Below are 19000 nucleotides of genomic sequence, written 5' to 3' on the forward strand. Positions count from 1 at the left end.
TACTGTCACACCGTTTTCTTCAAAGAAGTGTGGCCCGACAATACACCTTGATGAAACTGCGCACCACATAGTGACTCGTTCTGGGTGAAGTTCCGTCTCGTGAATTTTTTTGGGTTTAATACAATCCATATCCGGGAATTTTGCTTGTCTTTATTACCGTTTAGATCGAAATAGCTGCTCATCAGACATAAGCAGGCAATTTATCAAGTTATTTTCTTCGGCCATTTCATTCAATCTTTGGCAAAATTCCTGGCGAGTAGTCAAATTTAGAGTGTTTAACCGGCTTGTTATTTGAACTTTGTACAGAAACTGGTTTAGGTCATAAATTATCCGTTGTAATGACCGTCTGTTAACTCCAAGTTGGGCCGATAAGTTGCGAGTCGAAACTCTTGGATTTGCCTGAATTGACGATGCAACAGCCGCGATTGTTTCTTGAACACGAACATGGGGATTTTGATGGTACGGTCTTCTTGCGATACTTCCAGATTCGGCAAACATGTTCTAATGGTTCATCTACTCGGGGTGTGCCGCAAAAATCCCGTCTGATTTCCATTTGGGCGGAAATGACAGACTACAAAGCATGGTACCGCTGCACTATCCAAACCCTCATTTCGGTATCCCAGGTATTCATATTTAAAAAACTTAAATAATAACCTGCCAAATAAAAAAAAAGTTAGTCGATTACGCACACAAAAAAAAGTTATTACGCTTTGTTTTTTGTAGCACGTAACTATAGGGAGTGTCTGTTCTGGCTAGTTCATATGCTGTACAGTTACCAGGAATTTCACTATCGCCTGAAGCCCATTGCAAGTTTATCGTAAAATAGGATGTCATATCCACGTAATTTCGTCACTATCTTAGACGAAACCCTAAGAGTGCTTTTCAAGCCGCTTGGTTTCCTTTTTTGAGCACACTCTTTGTCAGAACAACAAGACTTTCCTTACTTGCTGTAATCTCCGCTTGGAAGACACTGCAGTGGTCTGGTAAACGGAAGGTGATTTTGGTATCTAAGCCGACTATCTAGTTTAGATTCCCATCCGTCTAGATGCTTATCTCTGCGTCCCTGTCCACCTCGACAGTTTCTCACTCTTCTTTGGAAGGGAAGGCAATATTGGAGTCCGAATTGAGTTTCAATTATATAGGATTTCGAAAATCCGTGGTAATAGGTAGAAGCGGGAACTTACTGAGTATCATAGAAACCCCATTATTACAGGCAGTTAATCTGAGGATTTCCTCAGTCTAAGACCTGACATCGTTGCCAGTTGCTTATTGAACAAGTCTCTTGGCAATAAATGTAAAATGACGTTTAGTGCTTGGCTTGGAGTTGTTCTAAGAGCTTCAATGATGCATATACTAGCTGCTTTTGGTAATTTTCCCATACGCCTTACCGCGCATTTCTTTTCCATTATTGGCCACCTGTGGCTGAACGGTCTATAGCCGTAGTTGTCCAGTGCGATCCACCCTGGATATAATTCCTTATGTAAATGGCGCTCTTGTCGCGCCTTTTCGTAATATTTACTTTGCTCTTCAAGGCTAAGTTCATGCCACTATTGTTACAGAATTGTGAGAGTATGTTGGTAGTCTTAATTTGCCTTAGATAATAATGGAATAGATCGTTGTAATTATTTTGGTTTTTCATGGTGGTAGATGTGATATATGTGCGGATCCAACCAAAACCAAATTTCGACGAATACATTTTGGAACAGAAAATAAAAGCAAAAAACAAATACAAAACAAGTAAGGAAGGGCTAAGTTCGGATGTAACCGAACATTTAATACTCTCGAAAAGTTAAATGGTATATTCGTTTGAGACTTCTTTATATATTTTAATAATTAGAAGTAGGAACTGTTGCCTTAGTTATTTACTTTTCACTCACAGTGAAAATAATTAGAGCAATTTTTAAACTAAATTTACTCAAATTATGAGAAATCGTTCTTGTGCTTTTTGTATACGCTTATAATTGATTTTATATAGAATGCATTACAACTGTATTGAGAAGTATGAAAAGAAATCGTTTTTGGACAATGAATAACATTTTTTATTTATTATATCGATATTATTATACATGTTTAGCTTAAAAATAATAAATATTAACAACTTTAAAAATTATATAATATTATTATATTAATTTGTATATACTATTTACAATATTAAACATAAATTTTTGTAGAGATTCTTATACATATATCCAAATTATATTTCTTTTTTCCTTATACTATTTAATTTCTATCATATATTTATACAATAATGTATATAATATATAATAATAGATTATTTACATATTTTTCTTAAAATTGTCTTAAAAACTACTGTCAAAATTCCTATACCATTCCAATTCGATTATATTTGGAAAAAAAAATGAAGAGCTATTGCACTAAGTCTGAAAACCTTAGTTCGAAATAGAGACACAAATACTGTCATGATAGCTGTGTACTGTCTCAAAAGTAATTGCACTTACACGGTAAGGATCCATGTTTGAAATTTCTGCACCAAGCAGGGAACTAAAGTTTTTTTCTTGGAGCAGATTTCTTATTGCAGTCCCTGTAGATATTAAACAAATATTAAAATCTCCAACAATTAGCACATTTTGATTGCCTAACTCAGAAGTAAGGACTTCCTGAAGTTCTGCAATTAATTGTCTGACAGAGAAAGCTGAATTTCTATATAGAACCAGAATATTAATATTGAAACATTTAAATAAAACCGCTTCTAAAACTTTGCGGCCTGAATAAATTTTCTTTACAGCCTTTGATTCTATAGAGCAAGCAATACTATGCTTTGCATATATTATAATGCCCCGTTTATTTCTGTTGGTTGTTTCCGTGCTATCTATCCTCAGCTCGTTAATTGGAGTAAATCCTGGTATATCAAAACTTTCGCAAGGATAACTCCAAGTTTCTACAAAACATAAAATTTCTGAAGATAGTATCAAACAGTCGCTTTTTATATCATTAATGTGAGCGTGAAGACTCTGAACATTATGGAATAAAATTTGATGTCCTGATGTTCGGGAAATCATAAAATTGAAATTGTTGCCACAGCTTTATTTGTGTACAATTTCCTCAGTTCCCTAAATACGGGATCCGATTCAGAAAATTTGTTAGGAGGAATAAAATTTCCTATGATGAATAGACCTTCTACAGAAGTAGCTCGACTACAAGCGACATATATTGAAGCTCTAGGCATTCTGGGTCGAGTATGAACTACAACTTTATTATATGTGGCACCCTGGCTTTTATAAATAGTTATTCCCTCAGCCGGAACAACTGGAAACTGATTTCTTTCAATTGAAATTTGTTCATTTCTTTTATATTGAAAAGATTTTAGAACTTTTTCAATTGGTGTCCAAGAATTTTCTAGAGGATGAGGCTTTTTTGATCGTGCTATCAAACCAACAGCAGGTTCCAAAAATTTAATCCACAGAATTATTGGAAAAGAACAATGGAAATCAATTTGCATAAGTTGTCCAGCTGCCCCATTAACCAAGCCATCACACGTGTTTATGTTTACTGTAATCATATATTTGGCGGAGGTTGTTAGTGTCAATTCATAGGGCAGTCCCTGCTATTCAATAGTTTTGAAAAGTTTAACTCTTTCCAAAATATTATCATTTTCATTTATACCAATTCCTTTAACTGAGTCTTTTGCAGTTGAAAGGAAAGCTTCTGTTGGGACTCGACTGAGCTTAAGGACATTGAAATTATTTGTCTCTTCATTTGACCAAAATAAATGTATGGCATCATCGGGAACTTCTTCGAAATTAACTACTCGGATTTCAATGAGTGATATGTCCTCATTTGTCATAGTACCAGATGCCATATGATTTAATGCAATTGCAAAGGCCTGATCCTCCCGTTGTCTCATTATCTCTGTTAATTCAAAGTATTTAAATAACTCCCACAAAGGGGAACCAACTAAAGTGCTGTATGCATCATTGTGATTAGGAGAGAATATCCACCTTTCTCCAACAGGTGAGAGTTGCTTCAAATCACCAAACACTATGATCGGTATACCACCGAAGGGGCTGTCTGTTTTGAAAATTTGTTTTAATCTCGCATCAACAGAGCTAAACATACGAGCACCTACCATCGATATTTCATCATTTATGATTAATTTTAAATCGATAAGTCTGGAATACAATGAATTAACTGTGTCATTGCTAAGTGACCTCAACTCTCTATTAAACTGATTAACAGGTAAAGAGAATATTGAATGATGGGTCATTCCACCTATTCCGAATGCTGCTTTACCCGTAGGTGCGCAAAGAAGAACTTTTAAGGAACTTGGATTGGATCCAGGTGTGGAATTGTAACGATGGTTAAGAGCTTGATATATTGCAGATATCAAACGACTCTTTCCTACACCTGCACCGCCGCCAATGAACTCATAAAATGGGAGATTTGTTTTTAGGTGGTGCATCAAATGTGTCAAATATGTTCTTTGCTTAGTATTTAGACTTTGAACTAAAGAAAATAATTCGTCAACTGGAATTAAAGGGGGTAGTTTAATAAGTCTAATATTGCAATCAGATTCAGTGCCATTATCTGTTGAATCTTCGCCATGCAAGTCCAGCAAATTTATATTTGGGTTTATTTCTGGAAGTGCCAAAACTCTGAACTCATTTTCCACGATAGGTAGTTCATTTTGAGCACCTTCGTCCAAGTCTATTTCATTATAAAGACTTTCTAGAACATTTTCAAGTTCTCTTTGCTCAAAAACATCATATTTTCTTTGATTTTCCTCTATTATAATACGATGTGTTATGCAAGTCTGCTCATTATCGTTTTCAATGAGATCTTGCTGTTCATTCCGCCAAAGAAAGTAAAGCATTAACATTTCGCGGAAATACTCAACTTCTATACCGAATAATACAAGGTTCGGTACGTTTTTTCACAAAACCGCTACCGTCTTTAAGAGGCATGACAACCCCGATTTCTAGCAAATTATCGTCTTCCCTCTCTTCTTCATCATGATCTCTATCTTGTGCTCTTCTACTAGATTTAAAATATTTATACCTAGATGCAAAATCAGCTAAACAAAGAGTTTCTAACTGATCGGATCTTTGAATATAACGGTCTAAAATACCGGCTACGAATATTTCAGTCGAACCTGAAGGAAGGTTCTGAAGTTCTGGTCTAGGTTTTACCATTCGAACACGTTCCTCAGGTCGAGAGGTATTTATAAATATTACTGCATTACTTTCTTTCGAAAGATGGAGCCCAATGCAGCAATATACTGCTTCTTGTGCAGATATTTCTGTGCCGGGTATAAATTTGTGACTTATATGTTTAAGTTTTTGCTTAATAGTATAATTTCCAGCATTTACCTCTGATATAGCTTCATTTAAGAGCCTAGAAATTCCCCTGTTAGACTTGTTAATATAATTAATTATATATGAACAGCAAGCATATGCATCCAGTATATATTGGATATCCATATTTGCTCTATGGAGTTCCCAAATCAGAGGATTATAAGCGTTTATAAAACGATCCTGTAATTTTCTTTTTAGCAAAATTTTGGGTTTTGTTAAACTTGACCTAAGGGCTAACAAATAGTCATCAAAAAACATATTTATTCTACTATCAGACTGGAAGTGTTCAAAATCGTTTAAATTAGAAATGTCTTCTATAGTCATATTTGAATTTAAAACGTTTTGAATTTTAAAAAAGTTTTCCTTGTGTCTTTCTGAATTTTGACTTGTTTCTGTCTTGACTTATTCAGTATTTGCGTTGAAGGCATTGGTGGATATGGTATACCAAAACGACAAAACTGTTGTCCTCTTATTTCCCTAGTACAAGACTGACTGTGGTTATGCTTTTGATAACCCAAATAATTTTCTAAGTGGCTGATCGAACCATCGGTAGAAATATAATTGTCAATAAAACTAATGACATCAGGGAATGTCTGAGGATCTTGAAGGATGATCCTGGGAGCATTATTAAGCCAATACATGCCATGTACATGCGGGGAACCTCTCTGTTGAAACTCCACTCTCCAGTAGAAATTTGGAACAAAATGCTCTCCAAAAATGCCGGTGTTATCTTTAAAAAGCTTAAGAATTTGTCGATAGCGGTAGTCAAAATATCTAGCACAAGTAACCGCGGCTGACCGAATTAAGCGATATCTATCTTGGGTTGTTAAACTGTTGGCTTCCTCTTCCGAAATATCTTTAGAATCAACAGTTTTAGAGAGGATGACCAAAAGCTCAACCCACTGAGATTCTGCAGCCGATAAAGTGATAAAGAAGGTCGGAAGCCCAAATTGATGAATCATAGCGATTGGCTTTTTCTTCTCAGCTTCCCAGTGCGCAGGTGAGGATCTAACGCCTTTCAAAACCTTGTAACCATCATCGTGTTGAATCAAGTTTTGAACAAAGTTTTCATTTAATAGATTTTGGGCCGTAACTCGGTTGCGACCTGAAAACTTTTTAAGGCAATAATCATAGAACAACTTTGGAATGGTACACGCTCTTCTGTCAAAACGGCGAATTTCAGAACGTATTATCTTGCTATACGTTTCAGAGCATGTACGCTTCTGCCCAACGTATATTGTCTAAGTTTTCTAAAGGAATATTGTCCAAAAGAGTTTCTTGACCGCCTAAATTTACCTCTGAAGGTAAAAGACCCGTGGGAATATTATTACCTGAGGGATTATCATGAGAAGTTTGTGCCGAATGAAAAGATTGAACCAATCGGGAATCCTCTGCAGATGCAACAAACGGAACTTCTTCTTGGTTATTAAATTCTGAAATTCAGTTTTCATTAATATGTATATTGTGCTCACGATACAGAGGGGTATTCACTAAGAACTGCAAAGATTCCATAATCTTTGCGGGGCGTATGGTATCGATCATGTAATCATGATTGTATTCCAAACGCCTTCTTAAGTGAATTTGTATAACATGAGCCTCATCAAAGGACCTTGGTAGAGATGTCACAAGAGATTGTTAACAGAAATTGGTATATTAACAACAGCACCTTTGAGCAAACTCTGACCTTGATATCCTAACGGACGGATTGTCATAAAAGGCAATCTAGGTATTATGAGACGTTCTTCAATTGGGGTTAAACCTTTCAAACAATCCGGTATTTCAGGAAAGTCTAGACCGTTAGCTAAACATATTTTTGGAACGTTCTTTTTAACAATCGCATTTTTGCAAGTAGCACAAAGATTGTAATTTCCATCTTCTGAAGGAAATTTTTGAATTAAAAAGAAGGCGGATGCAGCATTCGGATGACCTTGCGCAATAGTTTCGAAATTCAATTTGCGAACTTGGTGTGAAAACCATAAGCCGCCGCAGCAAATACATATTTCAGTAGGGCCCTTATTGTCGGGCTCTTGGTTGTCGCAAGGCATCTCGGCATCTCCCAACTGGTGTGAGCGGTGGTTGTCAGAAGCCATATGCGTGCGACGACCAAGAGCTGCCACCTCCTAATCCAGGGTGTTATGCGACTCCCGTGCCCAGTGGATGATTTGCAGCCAGGAGGTTAATTCGGCTGTAGTATAACGGAGCCTTCCCAACACCGGGCCGCATTGGGAAGTAACGGTGGCCTTACCGCTTCAAGGGGCTCTGGCGCGGCGGACTCTCTATTCACCTATACAAAAGTTGACCCGACGGCTCGCCCTGTCGAGCCAAGGGTCGTAAGAAAAAGATGAGCAAAATAACTAAAACAAAAACCACAACAACTACAACTATTGGAACCCGGCAACAACAACAGCAAACGACTTTGGACAACGGAAACAACAAGAACAGCGGTGCAGGTAAGGGCGAAACAGGGGCTAAACGTAAGTTCAGCTTCCTGGACGCTTTTTCACCAGAGGAGCGAGCGCTGTTCGAGGGGCATGCCAGGGATGACGATGATGACATGCCCTCGTGCAGCAGCGCTAAGCAGGCGACGGAGACTCTCTCGAGCAGGAGCAACTGCTCGGACACAGAGGAGTCGCAACGGGCGATCACCGGTGGGGCTCATAAACGAAGAAGTAAGAGGGGAGGCAGACTACCCCCCCTGCCACTAACGGGATGTCCGGGAGGACAGGACGATCCAATAAGAAAGGGAATGCCAGTCTGAAGTGGTACCTGAGGCACCTCCAGGAGGAAAGAACTCCGGAAGAAGCGAAACAGGGTGAGAGGTGACAGCACCTCCCCGGCTTCAGGAAAGCAAAAGGGTGGTAACACCGCGGCCATTAGGAAGCGTAATGGCAGCAATCGTAGCCACTGCCCAGTAAGCGCAACTCAGCCCGCGGGCCGAGGTTGCGAAAGGGCAGCTCCCTCGACCACCCAAGCGGACAGCTGACGCCGCAGGAGCCGCCCAACACCAAGCGGCAGAGGGGCAACATCGCACAGGCGACTGGTGGCCACCGCTCAACCCCAAACCCCCCGGCCAGTGGAGGGACAGCGCAGGTATGCGGATGCCCTCAAAGGGTGCGGATGGTATCCTTCCAGCTTTTCTGCAACAGGGGGAGCAGGTGCTACTGCCCCACCTTGTTCGGCTGATGAGGGATAGCCTTGCGCTGGCATATATCCCAGAACCATGGCGCTCTGCAAGGGTGATCTTCATTCCCAAAGTAGGAAGGAAGGACTACTCATTGGCTAAATCTTTTAGGCCAATCAGTCTTACTTCCTTCCTACCTAAGAGTATGGAAAAGATCATAGACCACGAAATACGATCGAAGGTGCTGAAGGCTTCACCGCTTCATGCGAAGCAACATGCCTACAGCGCAGGCAGATCGACAAACACTGCTCTGTATCAGCTAACCTCAGAGATCCAGAATTCGTTAGATGGGGGCGAGGGATGTTATGCGCCGTCCTTGACATCGAAGGTGCCTTTGACAATACGTCGCATGAAAGCGTGTCAAGAGCACTGGAGAAAAGGAGTGTGACAGCACCAGTGTGCAGATGGATTGAAGCCGTACTGCGCACTAGGGTAGCGGAAACCGCAGTAGGTGACACTAAAATTCGTCTGGGCACAACAAGAGGTTGCCCACAGGGTTGATTGCTATCCCCCCTACTTTGGAGCAGGGATATGCGGATGACATTGTCATCTTAGCTAGAGAAAAATTCGAAGACACACTCTGCGATGTCGTACAAAGGGGACTGGGACTGGCAAAGGGATGGTGCAGTGGGGTTGGCTTGAATATCAACCCCTCCAAAACTACAGGCCAGGCCTCAGAAGTATATCCCTTGACGGCAGAGTGGTGGAGATGGCCAACAAGGTCAAATATCTGGGCCTCACGCTGGATTCCACTCTACGATGGAAGCAGCACGTGACCCTAACCAAATCCTGGGGGTGCTCCCCAGGGACAATCAGGTGGATGTACACCATGATTGTGAGACCGATTATCACGTATGGAGCAGTATCATGGTTTGCTAAAGCAATGCAGACTTCGGTAGGACTCAGACTGTCGAAGCTGCAAAGACTTGCCTGCATCTGCGCGTCGGGAGCAATGCGAACGTGTCCGACCGCAGCACTGGAAGTCATGCTAGAACTTTAACCGCTACATCTGGTAAACACACAGACAGCCAAACGAACTCTGCTCCAAATGACATCAGAGGGAGTTGGCACAGGGAAGGTAATCTCATCCCAGCAGATGAAGGCGCTAAGTGAGGAAATACCACTAGCCCTTCTTCCAAGGGATAGCATTACCAAAGTAGTAAACTTCAACAGGAAGTTCAAAGTTACCCTTGGCAGCAAGTCTGAATGGAATAATTCATCACTGGACCTGCTGCTAAGGGAAAGCACTATCAAGTGGTACACCGACGGGTCGAAAACGGAGGAGGGGATTGGTGAAGGGGTCGCTGGGCCAAGCACCAAACTCTCCATTCCCATGGGAAGTTTCCCAAGCCGAGGTCTATGCTATAAGTCGGTGTGTAGGAATAAACCTCCAACGCAACTATCGCAATAAAAGTATTGCTATACTTAGCGATAGCGATCTCTGCCTATGAGGTAAGATCTCTTCTACTGCTGGAGTGTATAGAACGGCTGAACAGCCTATCAGAACACAACCGAGTGCACCTTATTTGGGTACCTGGCCACAGGGGTATAGCCGGGAACGAACTGGCTGACGAGCTGGCCCGCTCTGCGGCCTCTACAAAAATGATAGGACCGGAACCATTCATAGCGGTTGGTCCACATACAATTAAAGAGCTCCTCCGTAGGTAGGAAAGAGTAGGTAGGGAGACACATTGGCAACAACTTCAGGGCATGCACCATGCCAGACTGCTAATGGGGGGTTAAAACCTCAAACGGTTCAAAACCATAATTAATCTCCCGAGGAACAAATTCCGGCTACTTGTCGCGTTCTACACCGCCCACTGCAGGCTTAAGAAGCACCTCTTCAACATGGGCATAGCTTCTTCTGCAAACTGCCGGTTCTGCGACATAGAGCCGGAAACCCCTGAATATCTGCTGATGAACTGCACAGCAGTCTGCAGACGCAGAATCAAGGCCCTGGGGTCCATGTTTCCACACAGGGATTGTATCGCCTCACTAGCACCCAGCAGAATTTTGGAATTTATCAACATGCTGGGCCTAGATTATACGATATGACTTAGGGGAGGGCGCGGTTGCTCAACAGATCGAACCTCTGGGTCTTCACGCCGAGACCTATGACCTCGAGTATTTCTTATTTGCTCTTCAGATCGAATTTGGGGATCTTGTCGCCTTGTTCTATGTTGAACAGTATTTGCAACTTGCTCAACAGGTCGAACCTCGGGGTCTTCACGCCGAGACCTATGACCTCGAGTATCTCTTATTTGCTCTTCAGAGCGAATTTGGGGTTCTTGCCGCCTTGTTCTATGTTAAACAGTATTTGCAATTTACTCAACAGATCAAACCTCGGGGTCTTCACGCCGAGATCTATGACCTCGAGTATTTCTTATTTGCTCTTCAGAGCAAATTTGGGGATCTTGCCGCCTTGTTCTATGTTGAACAGTATTTGCAACTTGCTCAACATATCGAACCTCGCGGTCTTCACGCCGAAACCTATGACCTCGAGTATCTCTTATTTGCTCTTCAGAGCGAATTTGGGGATCTTGCCGCCTTGTTTTATGTTGAACAGTATTTAAATTTTGTTCAAAAGACCGTACCTCGAGATTTTTCCGCCTGGTTCTATGTTGATTTGTATTGATAATTTTTTCGGACAGACGTACATCGGAATCTTATCTACGATTAGCGTGACTTACAGTATTTTGTGACTGCTCACTATCTCTATATAAAGAGTTTGCACGAAGAACTCTCATACGTCTTCTATTCTGAAGACAACTTAGTAATATAGATTTTCTACTTAATCTAGGCATAATTAATTAATATTAAATGGATTAATATATAAAACACTTATAGACAATACTTATATAATTCAGTCCGTCTGGGTGTTAAAAGTTGGATCCTAGGTGCTGCTCTCTTTCACTGTAAATCCTTGTAAGTCCTTGCTATGATTCCTTTCCTGTTCCGTGTATAGGTACTATGGTATACTGGTGCACATATGTATATGTGTTTGCTCGCCACTGTATATAATACGGTTTTGCTCGTCACTGTATATAATAATACTTTAAACACTATATAACTAATACACTAAAATTAGTTTGAATAAAGCACTTTGCTGGTAAAGACATCTAGTGAAACTGAAACTACAAACACAGTGTACTGATATTTATTATACTCTTGCAACATGTTGGTACAGCTTACGTACTTTTTTATACCTATATATTACTTAACTATTCACTAACATAACAATACATAATATTAAGTTATATTTATATTTTAGAAATTAGTAGTTTATTTCATTGTATTGAAATTAAGTTCTCGGAAAACCCCTCCGTAAATTACTTTTGTTAAACGCTTTCTAAAACAGGGCGATCTATGGTACCTATTTTGAAGGGTCTACCCATGAAGGCTAAATTAACAATAACTTACATATGATTAAGTATGGTATACACATATGTAGAGCAGGTATGTAGATTTTCTTCTTTCTGTCTTAATATCTAAACTTTTCATAAGCTGCCAACGGCGCTAGGTAAAAATGTAATTTTCTTGAGTTTACAGTTCACCTCATGACCTTCATATTAAAATGTGTCGCAAAACTGAAATAATAGACAGTAGCATGTAAACCGATGGGGTGCAGTTTATCTATAACCACATAAAAAGGGTCTTAAGCCCTTCTGATACCACATTACTAATATTTATTTCATACAATTTTTTCTAGAAAGATTTTTTTGCTCTATACAAAGTCCAACACTCTATGAAACTTTTTTAGCATTGTTTTCTGGTATATTTTATAATAAGTTCAACATGATGGCTGAAAAAATATACCTAACCACTGATTATCACCAAATATTAGAAGAAATATATGTATATAGAAATCTATATCTATCACTTTAGGTTATGCAAACAACTCTTTGGTGAACAAAACTATACTCTGTTGCAACATGTTACGAAAGTATAAAAATGTTGCGAAAGAATTCAACATTCATTACTCGATTATTATTTGGTATCTTATTAACTTATGTTATTGATCATAGATTTATTTTGAGTCAATACTATTTTTTTCTCCGAAATGTTAACTTTTATAAAAAGAAGTTATTTAACTCAAACATGGTATATGTGATATAAACTGAACCAAGGGGGTTAGATTATACCATATTATACCATAAGTAGTACATGTGAGCTGGGAAAATCAAAGACCAGAAAATTCCTCCAAACCGTATATTAAAAAATGTTGAATTAAACATCCATTATTAAATGATATCGTGATTAAATTACAATCAAATTTGGTATCTTCTTGAAATATATTAAAGGCCATAAACTTAGTCTCAGTTTTATTGCTTGAAGTGAGATATACATAAGTATGAATGTGATATTAACTCCACCAAAGTGGCTAAATTTTATATTATAAGCTTAGGTGGCAAACGTCAATCAGAGAATCGGAATTCATTATATGAAGGTGTGAGGTTTGGACTTAGTATATACTAATTTCATTCTAATTCAGCGTCAAACCACATACTTTTTAAGAAATCTTTTCCACTTAATTTCGTATAAATATCACGTTGATCAACCGGAACGGTGTAAAGTTAGGTGGAAAGACGGAAATCGTATATATATTGGGGATAGAGAAATATATTAATTTTGACATTGCTCAGCTATACTCAAGAACATATTTTAAAGCAATTTTATATATAAAAAAATATGAATACTCACTGACCGACATATTCGGCATAAAACTGGTTAGAATAACGAAAAGCATTATAATTAGTATATGGAATTTGAGGGTAGTATTAACCCGTTTTTATTAATTTTTTCCAATACCACATACTACTAACATGCCACAGACTAATAAAATGCTCCCATTGTTTTATTAAGGTACCTCACATACCATCACCAATCAAATGGAGTAAAGTCAGACGAATGTTCGAAAATCCTGATATTAGTTACATGGGGGCTAAGGAAAATTTTCACTCGATTATGAGCAAAACACGCTCTCTCATTTTCATTGAGATAACTCATATATGCGGTATAAAGTCACGCGGAAGTTCAAAAATATTTATATTAGATATATGAGGGCTACAAGAACTATTGATCCGATTCAACCCATTTTTGAAACAAAGACATACTTATATCGATAGTTTCATTTATTTATTCTATTATATGAATTTCAATTATACCTATATCTTACACATTGGCCGATATTTACGGTAAAAAGTCAACTATGGGTACTGGGGTCCACATATTCAGTACCTAGGGGCTTGAACAGTTTTGATTCGATTTAGAGAATTTTTGGTCACAAGGTGGCATACTTTAAACGTATTATTCACGCAAAGTTTTACGCCGATATAATCATTGTTGCTTGATTTTCATAAAGATATCTCAATTTTTACTCAAGTTACAGCTTGCACGGACGGACGGACAGACGGACGGACGGACAGACAGTCACCCGGATTTCAACTCGTCCCTTCATCCTGATCATTTATATATGCATAACCCTATATCTAACTCGATTAGTTTTAGGTGATACAAACAACCGTTAGGTGAACAAAACTATTATATACTGTAGCAACATGTTGCGAGAGTATAACAAAAGAATCGTTTCAATTTTGATATATTAATTTATTTGCTTGTGGAATTTTGAAAATCTAAATTTAACGAATGCTATTATTGATTAAAACGAAAAAAGATATAATATATGTTTACGTCGACACACACAGACATCATTTCCAAGTATAATTGTATATGTGAATATTTGTGTGAGGGAATGTGCTAGAGTGAGTATACGCATTTATATTCCCGTTTTTCTCATGCTACGAAGCGCTTTCTCTTTCTAAATAGGTACATGTACCTAGGCCGTCTGCTTATTTACGCATTGGATTTTGAATCTTTATTATTTTTATACTCTCGCAACCTGTTGCTACAGAGTATAATAGTTTTGTTCACCTAACGGTTGATTGTATCACCTAAAACTCATCGAGTTAGATATAGGGTTATATATATATAAACGATCAGGATGGAGAGACGAGTTGAAATCCGGGTGACTGTCTGTCCGTCCGTCCGTCCGTGCAAGCTCTAACTTGAGTAAAAATTGAGGTATCATTATGAAACTTGGTAGACATGTTTCTTGGTACCCGGAGACGGTTGGTATTGCAGATGGGCGTAATCGGACAACTGCCACGCCCACAAAACACCGTTAATCAAAAACAAATAAATTGCCATAACTAAGCTCCGCAAAAAGATACAAGACTGTTATTTGGTACACAGGAACTGCAGTTAATTTTTTTTTTTAGTGGGCTTGGTCCCGCCCCTAATAGGTTTAATTTAACTTATTACAGTTAAGGGTTTAAGAGATTATTAATGAAAAAACAAAGTTGCAAAACAAAAAGTCTATTTTACTGACTTTCCAACAAAATACTTCGCTCATACTGACCGAAAGCAGAAATATATTAAACACATTTGATTTCCGTACTATAATGTGTACTACCATAAAAGCTCAGTAAACCCTGTACCGGCATAGTGACACAGATATGGTATTTTATGAGTTTGACACTCATCAGCTGATGCAAAAAAATTATAATCAACTAAAAGAAAATTAGTCTAACAAGTAAGGGAGGGCCAAGTTCGGGTGTAGCCGAACATTAGATGCTCTTGCAACTTGCAACTTGCAAGGATCAACGCCTGCTAAATGCCTTCAGGTGTTGGCAAAACTGTATGTTAAACAATGTAGCGAAAGTGTTCAACTTCATTGTTCGACGAAATCGAGAATAGATAACAATCGAATTTGATATTATATTAACTTCTATTGAAAACCATAGACTCACTTAGTTTTGTTACTAATCATCGAAAATTATTCCAAATCATTCTCAAATGATATATGTATAATATTATATAAACTCAACCTGTTTAAATGAGTTTAAACTCCCTCCTCCAAGTGCACCACTCTACTCGGGAAAAACTGACACGCCTTAATGAAACACACCACACCTGTGAACACTCAAGGAATTTCACCCCACACCAGATGACACCAAACAGGACAACACAACATACCATTTCTCATTCGCTATATATTCATTCGCTTATCGTCTACGGGCCTGAGCGTCACATCAACCTTAAATATTCGAAATAATTCCGATCTCTTTTGCGCAACGTCACCGTGTAATCGCTATCTCCGCTACCGACCTCTTTAAAATCGTGGTATTAACTTTTAGTTCAAAGGTTGTGAAAAATAAAATTTAATAAAAAAAATAAAAAATAAACATTTTTAATTTAAACCTAAAAGGAGCGTTTTATGAAAAAAAGGAAATAACATGTCTTGCGTGAGTGAATTATTCATGGTCCTTCGAGCCGGATAGTGAGAGGCACTATGGAGTATATTTAATGGAGGAAAACATTAAAAAAAAAAAAAAAATTTAGTTACATATACACAGTGCGGTGACCAAATACGAACCAACCAAAATAAACATAAACATACATATATAACATATCGAAAAGGTTGAAGTGCTGTGACAAAAACCAAAAGTGCGGTGCACAATAATAAATACATATAATTTATATAAAGTGAGTGGCAAAACACAAACAAAAAAGGGTTCAACTAACTAATACAACACAAATCGAGCGCGAAAACTAAAATACCTAATTGCATACATAAATAGCAATAACTTAAACGGGCGCGAATTTAAAACAAACGATAATAAGCATATATTACTTAACTATTCACTAACATAATAATACATAATATTTAGTTATATTTATATTTTAGAAATTAGTAGTTTATTTCATTGTATTGAAATTAAGTTCTCGGAAAACCCCTCCGTAAATTACTTTTGTTAAACGCTTTCTAAAACAGGGGGATCTATGGTACCTATTTTGAAGGGTCTACCCATGAAGGCTAAATTAACAATAATTGATTGAATGAATTAGTATGGTATACACATATGTAGAGCAGGTATGTAGATTTTCTTCTTTCTGTCTTAATATCTAAACTTTTCATAAGCTGCCAACGGCTTGCTACAGAGTATAATAGTTGCTACAGAGTATAATAGTTTTGTTCACCTAACGGTTGATTGTATCACCTAAAACTCATCGAGTTAGATATAGGGTTATATATATATATTAACGATCAGGATGAAGGGACGAGTTGAAATCCTGTGACTGTCTGTCCGTCCGTCCGTCCGTCTGTCCGTCCGTCCGTGCAAGCTGTAACTTGAGTAAAAATTGAGATATCTTTATGAAACTTGGTAGACATGTTTCTTGGTACCCGGAGACGGTTGGTAAACGCTTTCTAAAACAGGGGGATCTATGGTACCTATTTTGAAGGGTCTACCCATGAAGGCTAAATTAACAATAACTTACATATGATTAAGTATGGTATACACATATGTAGAGCAGGTATGTAGATTTTCTTCTTTCTGTCTTAATATCTAAACTTTTCATAAGCTGCCAACGGCGCTAGGTAAAAATGTAATTTTCTTGAGTTTACAGTTCACCTCATGACCTTCATATTAAAATGTGTCGCAAAACTGAAATAATAGACAGTAGCATGTAAACCGATGGGGTGCAGTTTATCTATAACCACATAAAAAGGGTCTTAAGCCCTTCTGATGATGACATTACTAATATTTATTTCATACAATTTTTTCTAGAAAGATTTTGCTCTATACAAAGTCCAACACTCTATGAAACTTTTTTAGCATTGTTTTCTGGTATATTTTATAATAAGTTCAACATGATGGCTAAAAAAATATACCTAACCACTGATTATCACGAAATATTAGAAGAAATATATGTATATAGAAATCTATATCTATCACTTTAGGTTATGCAAACAACTCTTTGGTGAACAAAACTATACTCTGTTGCAACATGTGGCGAAAGTATAAAAATGTTGCGAAAGAATTCAACATTCATTACTCGATTATTATTTGGTATCTTATTAACTTATGTTATTGATCATAGATTTATTTTGTGTCAATACTATTTTTTTCCACCAAAGTGGCTAAATTTTATATTATAAGCTTAGGTGGCAAACGTCAACCAGAGAATCGGAATTCATTATATGAAGGTGTGAGGTTTAGACTTAGTATATACTAATTTCATTCTAATTCAGCGTCAAACCACATACTTTTTAAGAAATCTTTTCCACTTAATTTCGTAAAAATATCACGTTGATCAACCGGAACGGTGTAAAGTTAGGTGGAAAGACGGAAATCGTATATATATTGGGGATAGAGAAATATATTAATTTTGACATTGCTCAGCTATACTCAAGAACATATTTTAAAGCAATTTTATATATAAAAAAAATATTAATACTCACTGACCGACATATTCGGCATAAAACTGGTTAGAATAACGAAAAGCATTATAATTAGTATATTGAATTTGAGGGTAGTATTAACCCGTTTTTATTAATTTTTTCCAATACCACATACTACTAACATGCCACAGACTAATAAAATGCTCCCATTGTTTTATTAAGGTACCTCACATACCATCACCAATCAAATGGAGTAAAGTCAGACGAATGTTCGAAAATCCTGATATTAGTTACATGGGGGCTAAGGAAAATTTTCACTCGATTATGAGCAAAACACGCTCTCTCATTTTCATTGAGATAACTCATATATGCGGTATAAAGTCACGCGGAAGTTCAAAAATATTTATATTAGATATATGAGGGCTACAAGAACTATTGATCCGATTCAACCCATTTTTGAAACAAAGACATACTTATATCGATAGTTTCATTTATTTATTCTATTATATGAATTTCAATTATACCTATATCTTACACATTGGCCGATATTTACGGTAAAAAGTCAACTATAGGTACTGGGGTCCACATATTCAGTACCTAGGGGCTTGAACAGTTTTGATTCGATTTAGAGAATTTTTGGTCACAAGGTGGCATACTTTAAACGTATTATTCACGCAAAGTTTTACGCCGATATAATCATTGTTGCTTGATTTTCATAAAGATATCTCAATTTTTACTCAAGTTACAGCTTGCACGGACGGACGGACAGACGGACGGACGGACAGACAGTCACCCGGATTTCAACTCGTCCCTTCATCCTGATCATTTATATATGCATAACCCTATATCTAACTCGATTAGTTTTAGGTGATACAAACAACCGTTAGGTGAACAAAACTATTATATACTGTAGCAACATGTTGCGAGAGTATAACAAAAGAATCGTTTCAATTTTGATATATTAATTTATTTGCTTGTGGAATTTTGAAAATCTAAATTTAACGAATGCTATTATTGATTAAAACGAAAAAAGATATAATATATGTTTACGTCGACACACACAGACATCATTTCCAAGTATAATTGTATATGTGAATATTTGTGTGAGGGAATGTGCTAGAGTGAGTATACGCATTTATATTCCCGTTTTTTTCATGCTACGAAGCGCTTTCTCTTTCTAAATAGGTACATGTACCTAGGCCGTCTGCTTATTTACGCATTTGGATTTTGAATCTTTATTATTTTTATACTCTCGCAACCTGT

Source organism: Bactrocera oleae, chromosome X (assembly GCF_042242935.1).
Source record: "Bactrocera oleae isolate idBacOlea1 chromosome X, idBacOlea1, whole genome shotgun sequence".
Taxonomy (NCBI): domain Eukaryota; kingdom Metazoa; phylum Arthropoda; class Insecta; order Diptera; family Tephritidae; genus Bactrocera; species Bactrocera oleae.